The 12502-nt window shown below is 40.6% G+C and overlaps 1 protein-coding gene across 26 annotated transcripts in view; it reads right to left on the bottom strand.

The window, feature by feature from the left end:
- The window catches only part of RBFOX1 (RNA binding fox-1 homolog 1), an 853949-nt gene that overhangs the window by 394519 nt on the left and 446928 nt on the right, over window positions 1-12502 (bottom strand). The window lies entirely within an intron of this gene.

Genomic DNA, 12502 nt, shown 5'->3' with positions numbered 1-12502 from the left:
GAGAATACAAGACTGACAATAAGGATGTCACTGGAGACAGGCATGGATTTTCAGACAATTACCAAAGGTAGTTATGTTACAAATTGCTACTCTAGTGTCACGGTTTAAAGCTGGGCCAGCTATTAACCAGGTGGCAGATGCTCTCTGTTAACCCTCTCCCCCCCACCTAAGGGAAAGGGAAAGGGAAAAGGGAGAGAGACTTACGGGTTGGAAAGTTAAAACAGTTTTAATAAACTATAATAATGAAAAAGAATATAATAACAATAATAATAGAAATAACCAAATATATACAAATATGTACAAAACCAAGATCAAGAGCTTGGAAATCCTCCTCAGGCAGAATTGCTCCCCCCAGTACAGGCAGAGGGGAAAAGGCAGTAGCTCCCCCCAGCACGGGCAGAGGGCAAAATGCAAAAGCTCCACTGCCATCACACCTGCAGGCTTTTAACTGGAGATTTGGCAAAGCTGGTACCAATCAGTGGGAGACAGGAGGGCCCCTCCCTCCTGGGCCCCACCTCCAGGAGGCAGTGGGTTAGTGATAAACAGGAAAGTGAGAATGACATGTATGGGATGGAATACCTTGCTGGTCAATCCTGGGTCACCTGCCCCGTCCACTACTCCCTGCAGGTACAACCCCCTTCGGCTCTTTACTCGTAAGCAGTGACCTTGGGTTCTCTAAGACTATTTGGCCTGGTTTGAGCCAAACCAGGACATTCCACCCCTTATTCCATACCATTCATGTCATACTCAGATCACCACTACCTTTTCATTTTCAAATATATATATACATATCACTAGTCTATGATTCATCTTTATGCAAAAAGTCCATCAAGTTCATTTGGTTCAGGATTGTGGGTTTGCATCTGGTTAGCAGTCTCTCAGCAGTCTTTCTGGCTAGCAGTCTCTCTTTTGTCATGGTTCGTGCCCACGGGTTGCAGGTTAAAGATGTCAGACTCGAGGAGGTTACTGGACGCCACTTGATGAAGCTAGCTCCGGTCGCATCACCACTGTCTTAACCTAAAAGACACTTATGCAGCAACAACATACAGTTCAAAATTAAGTAGTCTCACCCAGAATCAGATCACCTTCAGGGACACATCGGACTTCACCATCTTGCAACATCACCCACCAAGTACATCCAGGTCCCTGAGCAAAAGCAATCCCACGAATGGGTTTACCTTTGCCCGTTACAGGAAGAATCCAGACAGTTTTTCCCAATAGATTCCTTTCATGCACCACCGGGACTTTATCTCCTTCTACTGTATGTAGAAGGTCTGACTGAGCAGGGCCAGCTCTATTGATAGATCCCCTGGTGTTAAGTAACCAGGTAGCTTGTGCCAGATGTTTATCCCAGTTTTTAAAGGTTCCACCCCCCATTGCTTTCAGGGTAGTTTTTAACAGCCCATTATACCGTTCAATTTTCCCAGAGGCTGGTGCATGATAGGGGATGTGATATACCCATTCAATGCCATGCTCTTTGGCCCAGTTGTCTGTGAGACTGTTTTTGAAATGAGTCCCATTGTCCGACTCAATTCTCTCTGGCGTGCCATGTCGCCACAAGATTTGCTTTTCGAGGCCCAGAATAGTGTTCCGGGCAGTGGCATGGGGCACAGAGTATGTTTCCAACCATCCGGTGGTCGCCTCCACCATGGTAAGTACATAGCGTTTACCCTGGCGGGTTTGAGGGAGTGTGATATAGTCAATTTGCCAGGCCTCCCCATATTTATATTTCAACCACCGTCCCCCATACCACAAAGGTTTTAACCGTTTGGCTTGCTTAATTGCGGCGCATGTTTCACAATCATGGATAACCTGTGCAATAGAGTCCATGGTTAAGTCCACCCCTCGGTCACGAGCCCATCTGTATGTTGCATCTCTCCCTTGATGACCTGAAGTGTCATGAGCCCACCGAGCTAAAAATAGTTCACCTTTGTGTTCCCAGTCCAAATCTATTTGGAACACTTTAGCAGCTTGATCCGCTTGTTGGTTGTTTCGATGTTCCTCAGTTGCCCGACTTTTAGGTACGTGAGCATCTACATGACGTGCCTTCACGACTAGTTTCTCTAGCCGAGCAGCAATATCTTGCCACAATTTAGCAGCCCAAATAGGTTTCCCTTTGCGCTGCCAGTTGCTTTGCTTCCACTGCTTTAACCACCCCCACAAGGCATTTGCCACCATCCATGAGTCAGTATAAAGATACAGCCTTGGCCACTTTTCTCGTTCAGCAATGTCTAAAGCCAGCTGGATGGCTTTTACTTCTGCAAATTGACTTGATTCACCTTGTCCTTCTGTGGCTTCTGTGACTCGTCGTATAGGACTCCATACAGCAGCTTTCCACTTCCGATGCTTTCCTACAAGACGGCAGGATCCATCGGTGAACAGCGCATACTGCTTCTCATCCTCTGGTAGTTCATTATGTGGTGGGGCTCCTTCAGCACTTGTCACCTCAATTAAGAAATGGATTCGTGCTGCTCACAGGGACTGGACCTTCATTTCTCCTATTCACACTTGGGAAAAAGTGATTTGAGGCCCATCTACCCTGGCTGGGGTCCTGCTCACTGGTAACTGGAGCAGCCATCCTCCTAGGAAAATTCTCTCTGGTATTTCTGTTAGCTTGCAACTCACGTACTCGTGCCTGTAGGGTACTGGTAGGTTGTCCATGCCATCTGTTCATGTCCTCCCCATAACCACGCAGGGCAAACCACAGGATACCTCGTGATGTGTTCTGTTTCCTTTGAGCTGGTCCTGTAGGAGAATGTTTTCTCTTAACGGCTGCAACGCGCACCTGTGTAGGTAGAGAGTCAAGTTTATTCTCGATCATGGACAGTTTGTCTGACAGTTGTTTAAATGAGTCCTTGTTCTCCTTAGTCAGTTTTTCCACAGCCGAGATGCGTGTCTGCAGTGGGGAAGAAATACTATCTTCATACTGTCGCATACAGTTAGCCATTTTGCCCACAGTAGAATGTGCCATATCATCTTCTCCCCATACTAATATTGACAATGTATGGGTATATGTCGGTGGAGCATTCTTCACAACCTTCCGGAACATGGATCGGTTGCATTCCACTTCATCAGGATCTACAGGATCTACAATGTTCCGTGGGTGTCTATAAATGATCTCTTGCACAGCCAGTTCTCTAAGGTAGTTAATACCTTTTTCTATAGTGGTCCATTTGCTTAGGTGACTCATAACATCATCTTTATAGGGATACCTGCTCTTTACAGCTGACAAGAGTCGCCTCCAGAGACTGATAGTGTTTGACTTTCTTGCGAGCGCCTTATCAATACCACCATCTCTGGACAGGGATCCCAGCTGTCTGGCTTCTCTGCCATCCAATTGCATGCTGTCTGCCCCATTATCCCAGCATCGGAGCAACCAGGTAATAATAGGTTCACCGTCATAACGGCTGAAGTCTTTCCTTATATTTCTCAGGTCCTTCAGGGATAAGGAGTGGTAGGTTATCTCTACGTCTGAGTCCTCCTCTTGTGATAGTTCTGCTTTAGAAGGGCCTTTCTTCTGTGATGGGTCTGCTTTAAAAGGACAATCAAGGGAACCCCCATCTGTGTCGGGCCCTAACTCTGCCTGAGAAGGGCCCTCACCTGGGTCATATGATGGCTCTGCCTTAGAAGGCTCTGAGTCATCATCCTTCTCTTCACGAGCTGATTTCTTTTGGTATTTCTTCCTGGTTACAGGAGCAATTGGTACAGATTCGATAGATGCTGGGGTCTGAGTAGATGCAGTGGCTGTCGTGGGAGTGCTGAGAGTCTGAGTAGCTGCAGTGGCCATCTTGGGGGGTGTAGCAGCTGTGGTACAGGCTGCCAAGGTTTCAGTGGGTTGAGTGGCTGTAGCAGCAGTACACACTGTAGGATCTGAGGTGGCTGCATAACACCTACAACTGTCCCTGCACCGATATTTAATCTTATCCCACATCAGAAACACATTCAGGACAACCAAAAATAAAAACATGCCACCTAGACAGCACCATCCTAATTTCGCAAAATCTAGTGGAATCAGCTTGGCAGAAAAGGAGAAGGTACTATTTCCCAAAGTAAAACTGGAAGTGTAATCATTAACAGAATCAGCTAAAGGACGCCTGGAGCGTGCAGATGAAGTTGCTGCTACTGATTCGCGATTAAAGCTGCCCATCATTGTGTCATAGAGATAAGAGATCGGAATATTAACTGCCCAGTTTATCACAGCATAAATCAGTATCAAACCCCATACCAAAACAATACATTTCGACCAGCGCCCACTGCTAAACTGCATGTAAACATTCATAAGAAGCAAGCAATAACACAGTGCCCACGGCAGGTAAGGCATCATTGCAATACTCAATTGTGAAAGAAACTCCATAAAAAGATGAGATAACACAGCATTCAAAAATGACATCACCATCTTCACTATCTGTTTTAACTTTCCAACCCCTCGTAAATCTCAAAGGAAGAAATCTGATATTCTCTCAGCTGAGCTCTCTGGGTCTCCTCCCACCAGAGCCAGGATTCAACTTATCAGAGCAACCTGTTGGAGCTTCTCTCGAGCCCCACGTTGGGCGCCAATAAATCTGTCACGGTTTAAAGCTGGGCCAGCTATTAACCAGGTGGCAGATGCTCTCTGTTAACCCTCTCCCCCCCACCTAAGGGAAAGGGAAAGGGAAAAGGGAGAGAGACTTACGGGTTGGAAAGTTAAAACAGTTTTAATAAACTATAATAATGAAAAAGAATATAATAACAATAATAATAGAAATAACCAAATATATACAAATATGTACAAAACCAAGATCAAGAGCTTGGAAATCCTCCTCAGGCAGAATTGCTCCCCCCAGTACAGGCAGAGGGGAAAAGGCAGTAGCTCCCCCCAGCACGGGCAGAGGGCAAAATGCAAAAGCTCCACTGCCATCACACCTGCAGGCTTTTAACTGGAGATTTGGCAAAGCTGGTACCAATCAGTGGGAGACAGGAGGGCCCCTCCCTCCTGGGCCCCACCTCCAGGAGGCAGTGGGTTAGTGATAAACAGGAAAGTGAGAATGACATGTATGGGATGGAATACCTTGCTGGTCAATCCTGGGTCACCTGCCCCGTCCACTACTCCCTGCAGGTACAACCCCCTTCGGCTCTTTACTCGTAAGCAGTGACCTTGGGTTCTCTAAGACTATTTGGCCTGGTTTGAGCCAAACCAGGACATCTAGGCATAGCCTGGGTGTTATCAGTAAACATCTGGAAGGCTACTTGCTGTGCTTGTGTGCTGATAAAAATAAGTCAAGTTCATTCAGTCACCCATGCTTGACAAATTACAAAAAACCCCAAAACACAGCTTTTATCTGGCAGATCCACATTATTGGCTGAAGAGGCCAGTATAGAAGGAACTGGTCTGCGAAACAAGATACTGCCAGGTCAGCAAGAAGCCAATGAACTGACAGATATCCACACTTTGATTTGTCGCCTTCCTCAGAGCTACTCTTTTTCTAATTAAAAAATTACTCTTCAGAGTGTTATAAAGTGAAAGGGGGGGGGTGTGTGTGTGTATGTGTATTTATATATATATAAAATAGTTTAATTTATATGAAATGATCCAAAACATACTAAAATGTCATTCTGAAATATTAACCTAATAAATCAACCATCAGTAAATTTATCTGGAAAACTTATTTTATTCCTCTGCAGATAAAACAGGAAATCCTTAGAATTTTTACCATTAACAACAATTTAAATTCTACAATTGTTTTTAACTGAGAGTTAATTAACAGTATCCTACTATAGTCTACTTTAGTTCGTTGGTCAGGCTATTACTGTTCTTATTTGTTTGCCTGTTTTTATTGTTTTGGGTTTTGTTTCTCAAACAGGTAAGAACTTTTGGCATAAGCAGGATTTGCGTGCAAATTTTAAACCTTGTTACTAAGAAATAACCCATGCCTATACAATTACATGTACTTTTTATGTATATTCTTGTCAGTAAAATTTGATTGCAAAAAAAGGTGAACACCATGAATTCATTAAAAATGGTCTGTTTTCATGTATCACTCTACCTAAAGCTTGACATTTTGGTGGATAACTTCATTATTTATGAAACATATTCGTACTACTTATCTTTAACTCTTGGGAGAGAATTGCAAGGACATAAATGCAGGATGCAAATTAATCGTTAGAATCCACACATATTTTCAATAGGAAGTAGGCATCCAAGAGTCATTAATGTCTTTTAAATTATCCCTTTCTGTTTTGCACAGGAAATGCAATGGTAAGTTCTGTGCTTGCACACACACACAAATCACAAATGAAAACACAAGCATTGTACCCTTTGTTGCGTTTACCAGTTTGTTCTAGAATAAATCGTTTGAGCCAGGCAGAGGTTGCCTTTACTGCACTGATTTATCAAATTAGAGGCACGGATGCTGCTGTTCTAAACCAGGAATGTTCAGCCATAGCTGAATATGGCTAGATTGTGCAAGTCCTTCAGTGATGAGAAGTGTCCCACAATAGGAACTCTGTAGAGGTACGATTTGCAAATTCTGAATTTATATTCACACACAGCTAAAGTAACTCTGAACACCCTTGCTCAACTTAGGAACAGTCCCTTGAAGGAACTGTTTTCTGAATAGTCAAAATTCTTTCCCTCCATGGGGAGAGGTACCTTTTAGGCCTTGGAAGTATTTAAGTTGCCTCCCAATTTGCCTATGGCTTGCAAGTGAAAAAGCGAGGGACAAAACCAAAGTTTCTTTGAGTCTTTGCAGCATTGGTATCCTGAGAAGAAAGTGTTTTATTCTGCACAATACTCAAATCCAATAACTACACAGGGAAAGGAAAGGCATAGTACCTTAATCTCCTCTCCTAAACAGCTTAACTAACCATAGAAGATGCAGTGCCTCGCATTCAGGAACTACTCAGTGCTTTTACTTGTTCTAAGAACACAGTACAAAGAATGTCAATAAACTTTAATTAGCAAGATATTTTTAGTGGCAGTGCTACAGCTTGCTGCAATGAAACATTCTCCCAAGAATTTCTAAAGCTTTCCTAAAGAAACCCTGACACTGAATAAAGACAGACATTTAGAGATTGTCATATAAGAGCATCCATTAGGGCAGTACATTCTTCTCACTCAGAAGTGGTAAGGTTACCTGGAACAAGTAAATCTCATTTAAAACATTCTTTGCTTTTCTGCTAAGAAAATGAACAACCATTGGCAAAGATCAGGTGCAGCTGACAAAGTTAAACATTTTCTTTTAATGAGACCACAACAATGGCCTTACTGTCCTAAAAACAGAAAAGCAGAAGGAAACATTTAAACTTGTGTATGTGCATGCTCATTTTGCAAACTAGATGTCATGTTCTTCAATGACCTCCGTGATAACAAGCTTGAAATTGTAGCTTCAAAATTCTATTGTATCTATATCTTTTGAAGTAATTGTAATGACGCATTGCATACGATCCTTATGCATGGAAGTGCTGCTCCCAACATTTCTAAAAATGAGCTGCCCTGAGGTGAAGTAAACTGTGACCTGAAATCCTGTCAGTTTAGAAGTCAGAAATCTTTTACTATACATACATGAAAGATCTAAATATCATCTCTTTTTACAATAAATATAACCTCTTTTCTTCTTCATCTAGCTATACATATCTTCACATTTCTGCCATATCTTAACCCAGATTGAAAGTCATCGAGGACAAGAAGTTCCATCTACAAGTTTTCTTATATATATATATATATATCTATCTATAGGTCTGTATACAAGGGAGATGGAGAGGGAGGGAGAGGGAAGCATCTCTCCTACCTATAGCTGTATCTGTGTTTTCATTGCAGCACAGTATAAATCAAATTACTATATTAATAACTGATTTCAACATCACGTAATAATATACATGATTAATATAATAATTAGTATGCACAATTCAAAAGGTACATTTCACCCTCATTTGCATGCGAGTAATGCTCACAGTATGGTGGGACAGCCTGGGTATTCAATACAGTATAGTCGGAGCCTCAGGCAATTTGTCATTTAACTCACTATTTTTCATTCACTTTGTTTCCAATGTTTTGTAACAACTCTTTGCTGCTTTTACACTTGAACAGATTTTTGTAGAACTTAACTTTACTAAATTTTGCAATGGGATAAATATGCAAAATGACTCAAAGTCATTTTGGCCTGCAGATTATTTCTTTTTTGCCCCCCTTTTACTTCCAGAAATGCTATTTGCATATAGCGTCAAGAAGCAAAGTAAAACTACAGCCTTGAAGTAAGTTACACAACTGCGAGGATGCATATTACCAAAAAGGTGTTGGGTCAAGTTATTCAAACTGAAAACCCCTGCCTTTTTAGCCAGTCTGCTATGATACTAAACAATTCCTTTCACTTAAACAGGAATAAACAAAGTATCACACAGAAATAATTTGGATTTCCTCAGAGCTCTGATGTACGTGGCCCTTATGGGGAAATAAGAATGGGAGAATTTAAAAGAGCAGGAAAAATGTCATGATGTTCTGTGTGGTTAAATCAGATTAATCTCCATCTAGTCCAGTGGACTCAAGATCCAAACAAACTCATTATTTTTAAGCTAGGTAGTCGTCAGGTTTAGCAAATTTTCAAGCCCAGGATTAGGTTATGAGATGAATCGATTTTTAGCGTTATGATGTAAAAGCCATTCTAGTCTGCTAACTACCCGAAACACTGAGATCAATTTTGAGAGTAAAACATCAATTACCTCACTTGCTGAGACAGGATAAGCAGCAATTAAAAGGGTAGGGAATGCTTCTCTGCATTAGGTTACTTGTCTAGTTTTTCAGTATATCATAGCAATTGTTTAGGTTTCTAATTGTGTCTGGAGACTCGAATTCAGGCCTTTTACATCTCTGTTATGCATATTCTGAGACAGAGCTGTCTCTTATTACTTAGATAAAAATTCCTAATGTGCCTCAAACAGGCACAAGCCGTTAAAAATAATAGTTAATTTCCGTTGCGAAAATATACTTTTGCTTAAGAATTATCACCTGGGCTCAGTCACACTGTAGTATCGATCATGGACAAGTAAGTCTAAATTATGGCATTTTTGGTATCTAACGCCCATCATTACATAAACAAGTAAATCTTACAGGAACTAAGCACCTCTAGTTAAAATACAGCCTTTGCTTTGCATCTGCTGCATGGCATGAAGGTCTCTGAATTTGTAAAGTTTAGGAAGACTGCGGGATAGCCTTGAAAGCCTAGAAACAACTAGAAAGTGGAGAACACAGAAGGGAAACAGCGTGCTGCTTCCTAACATCAAACAGTACAGACAAAACTGAAAACAGGTGACATACAAGAGCTTCGGTCAAAATCCACAAAGGTTCAGAGACAGCAAAAATCTTATTTAAGTGACCAAATAGGCAACTAAAAGGTGTTGTTGCATACCTAGAACTGGTTACCAACAGGGTAATAAAGACATTTGTTCATTAGATTTGCCAGTTCAACAACAATGGGAAGTTTGCCAGCGAGTGTTCAACTTAATAACGCCCTGAGAGCTTTCTGAAAGCTCACTCCCCTCTCCTTCAGTTCCTCAGACACTGATGCTGGAGGTTTTAAGGAGCTGAGCCTTCCATAAGTCCAGGCACCTAAGGCCCCCAGAACCTGCAGCTGCCAAGCACCATTGCCAACGCGTTGTGTTAGAGCTGGAGACCCCGTGGCACAGAGATTCTGTGGCTCTAGAGCAACCACAAAGTAAAGCTCTGTCCATTTTTTAAAGGTTTATTTAAAAAAAATCACTTCCATTCTAAATAAAGACAAAATCTGTTTTGAAACATGAGAATTTTCCATAAAATTGATTTTTCCCTCCCCTCTTTTCCTCAGCCTCAGCTCTCACTGCATCTCTCTCTGGTTTTTGATGAAGATAAAGCCCTCTTGTAAAAAAGGGGAAACCTCGTTCTAGACTCTAACCTTTGCAACTGTGCATAAGCATGACAGGTTACAGATGTAGACTGGCAAGAGAAGTATACTTCTTGCTCAGCGTATGCTTTGCATTTTAGTAAGGTTCAATAATTCGTTAAAATGACTATACAGCATTCTTTAGTAAATAAAGCCAGACTTAAAATACATCATGGAGATGTCTTGTTTTTTTCCAAAGCCTTTCACTTGATTAATCTGTGTACATTTAGCAGCCTGGAGACGTGTGACTTAAGAACACTGCAAAGAAGGAAAAAACTAACCAGACAACCACCTTTCATCTGTCCAAATAGGATATATATCAATAGTGAGAATTCTTTTTACCTGAGGGGAATAAAAAATACCTTGATCTTATGAAAACAACAATTTGCAGGCATCTATTAAACAGATTTTTTTTAATTTCCTGCATATTTTTATAGTACTTTTCAGTTCTGTTTGATTCCTAGAGCTGAATCTACTGAGTAAGCAGTATTCTACCATATTTTATAGTGTGTGTGTGTGTGTGTGTGTGTGGTTTGCATCCTAAGATTTGGGCCAACATTGATTTTATTTCCTCTTAGTATTTTATAGTTATTAGACTGCAATAAATTTTTCTTAAGTCAAGTCTGGATTTAAATATGCAAGCCAGGATGGAAAGGTACTGGATCTATACTATGCCATAAATTTAGTTTGTGATTTTTTTTTTTTTTAACCTGTTAGTGAGGAGATAACTGTATGCTTAGTTTATCTACCAACTCTGAAAAAACAAGGGAGATTTTGCAACACTGGAAACAGACATACACTGCTGTCTCACCTTGCACCTTAGCAGCTGTTTTCTTTTTTATTTAGAGAACAGTGTTGCCACCATCTGTCCTTAGGAAAAAATAAAAAAGAAAGAAAGAAAACCAATATTTTTTTCAAAGCAAGTCAAAACATAAGGAAAATGGGGGTGGAGGGTGGGGGGTGGAAATTCAAGTCCATGAGCATTATAATGGAAAAGAGATTGAGTGAAACATGAAATAAACCAAGGAATGAGTTCTTCTGCATTTTAAATAGCTTTGCTATCATTATCTAAATATCAATCCTCCATGAGAAGACAGACAGACATATTTGGCATTTCACAGGGGTTCAGGGAGAGTGGGGAAGGATGAGAGTCACTTCTGGTTTTATTTGATAGTTCTGAACTGATTAAATAAGAAATATATCTATAGTCTCTTTTTTTCTGAGAAGAAAATAAGTTCATCAGTTATCTGGGTATTAAAAAAAAAAGATTTCATACATTCTTGTTGTACATGTCATGTTCCAGCTTCAGAAATGTGGAATGCCTGGGGCCCAGAGAACAGGAAAAGAACTATTCTTCATTAGTGGGTTATATAAGGTCTCTCTCTGATGTCTGGAATTATTTTCTAAAAATAAATAAAAATACTGCAGTCCACTTTCACTGTGTTTTACTCCCTGTGGTGCCCAATAGCCAAGTTTCAAAAAGTTTTTTCTCTGTTGTTTAGAGGCAATAAGGAATACATGAACAGTGCTTTGCAAGACATGCTAGAAATTCTCCTTCCTACTTAGCTCTTACTAAGCTACAAAACCTCAACTTTGATCAGGATAACACAGATTGAATCTTCCTAAAAGTAGTAAATGTTTTCCTGAATGAACTGTTAGCATCCTGTCACTTCCAACAAGAACTAAACTGACTTTATGGGGAATAGAAAAGACTGCCTTCTGGTAGAGCTGGAATGATTTTAAGCCTAGTACCAGGTGCTTGAAGTTTCGTCTTTTCTCCCTTAATGAGCACTCTCAACTTGCACATTAAAAAGCAGCCTAGTCCATTCCCAGTACATTTACAGGAATCATCATTGCTGATGCTTACTAGTGAGCTAAACTGACGGGCTTACATGCTAGCTCACTTACATGCCTCAGAAGCCCACATCTGGATCGTCTGAGAAATGCCACGTGCATGACTTCAATTAGATGGAAAAAATACAGAACATTTTAAATATTAATATATTATTATTGACAATCTTGACATGATTTCCCAGTGTTTACTGCACAAATTTCAAAAAGCTGAAGTTTGTCCTCTGTGACTGCCAGTAAAATGTAGTCACATATATGTTGTAATACAGTATTATGAGATACAATACCAGTGAAAAAAAGATACCTTAACCACCTATATTCAGTTCTAGGGACATCCCACAACAGGAATAAATAGTACAGAGACCCCATAACTATATAACATAATGTACTGAGATTAAGAATCAGAGCCTAAGTTTCAACATGAGAGCAATTCTGCTGTTAAATAGCAAAAAAGTCAGACCACCAGTCAACAATCCATCCCAATGATACCCAGATGTACGTGTCACTTTGTCTAGACTGTAACAGAAACAAGCAGGTTGTCAGCATAACTGAAGATCATTTTGATTACTTCTATTGCTCTGGAAACGTTAAAAAAAAAAAACCCTTTCTTTTCTTGCTTTCAAGCATCTGTATTTAAGAGACAAATGTGGCAAATCATAGGAGGGGAAAAAAAAGAGGAAACATTCTGCTTTCTCTTTAATATCTAGATCATGCTAATTGATCCCAGTAGAGTCCCTCATTGCTAGACTATCTCAATTAGC

Source organism: Nyctibius grandis, chromosome 30, assembly GCF_013368605.1.
Source record: "Nyctibius grandis isolate bNycGra1 chromosome 30, bNycGra1.pri, whole genome shotgun sequence".
NCBI lineage: Eukaryota > Metazoa > Chordata > Aves > Nyctibiiformes > Nyctibiidae > Nyctibius > Nyctibius grandis.
Note: the sequence above shows the minus strand (reverse complement) of the source record. Positions and strands in the feature narration are given on the sequence as shown.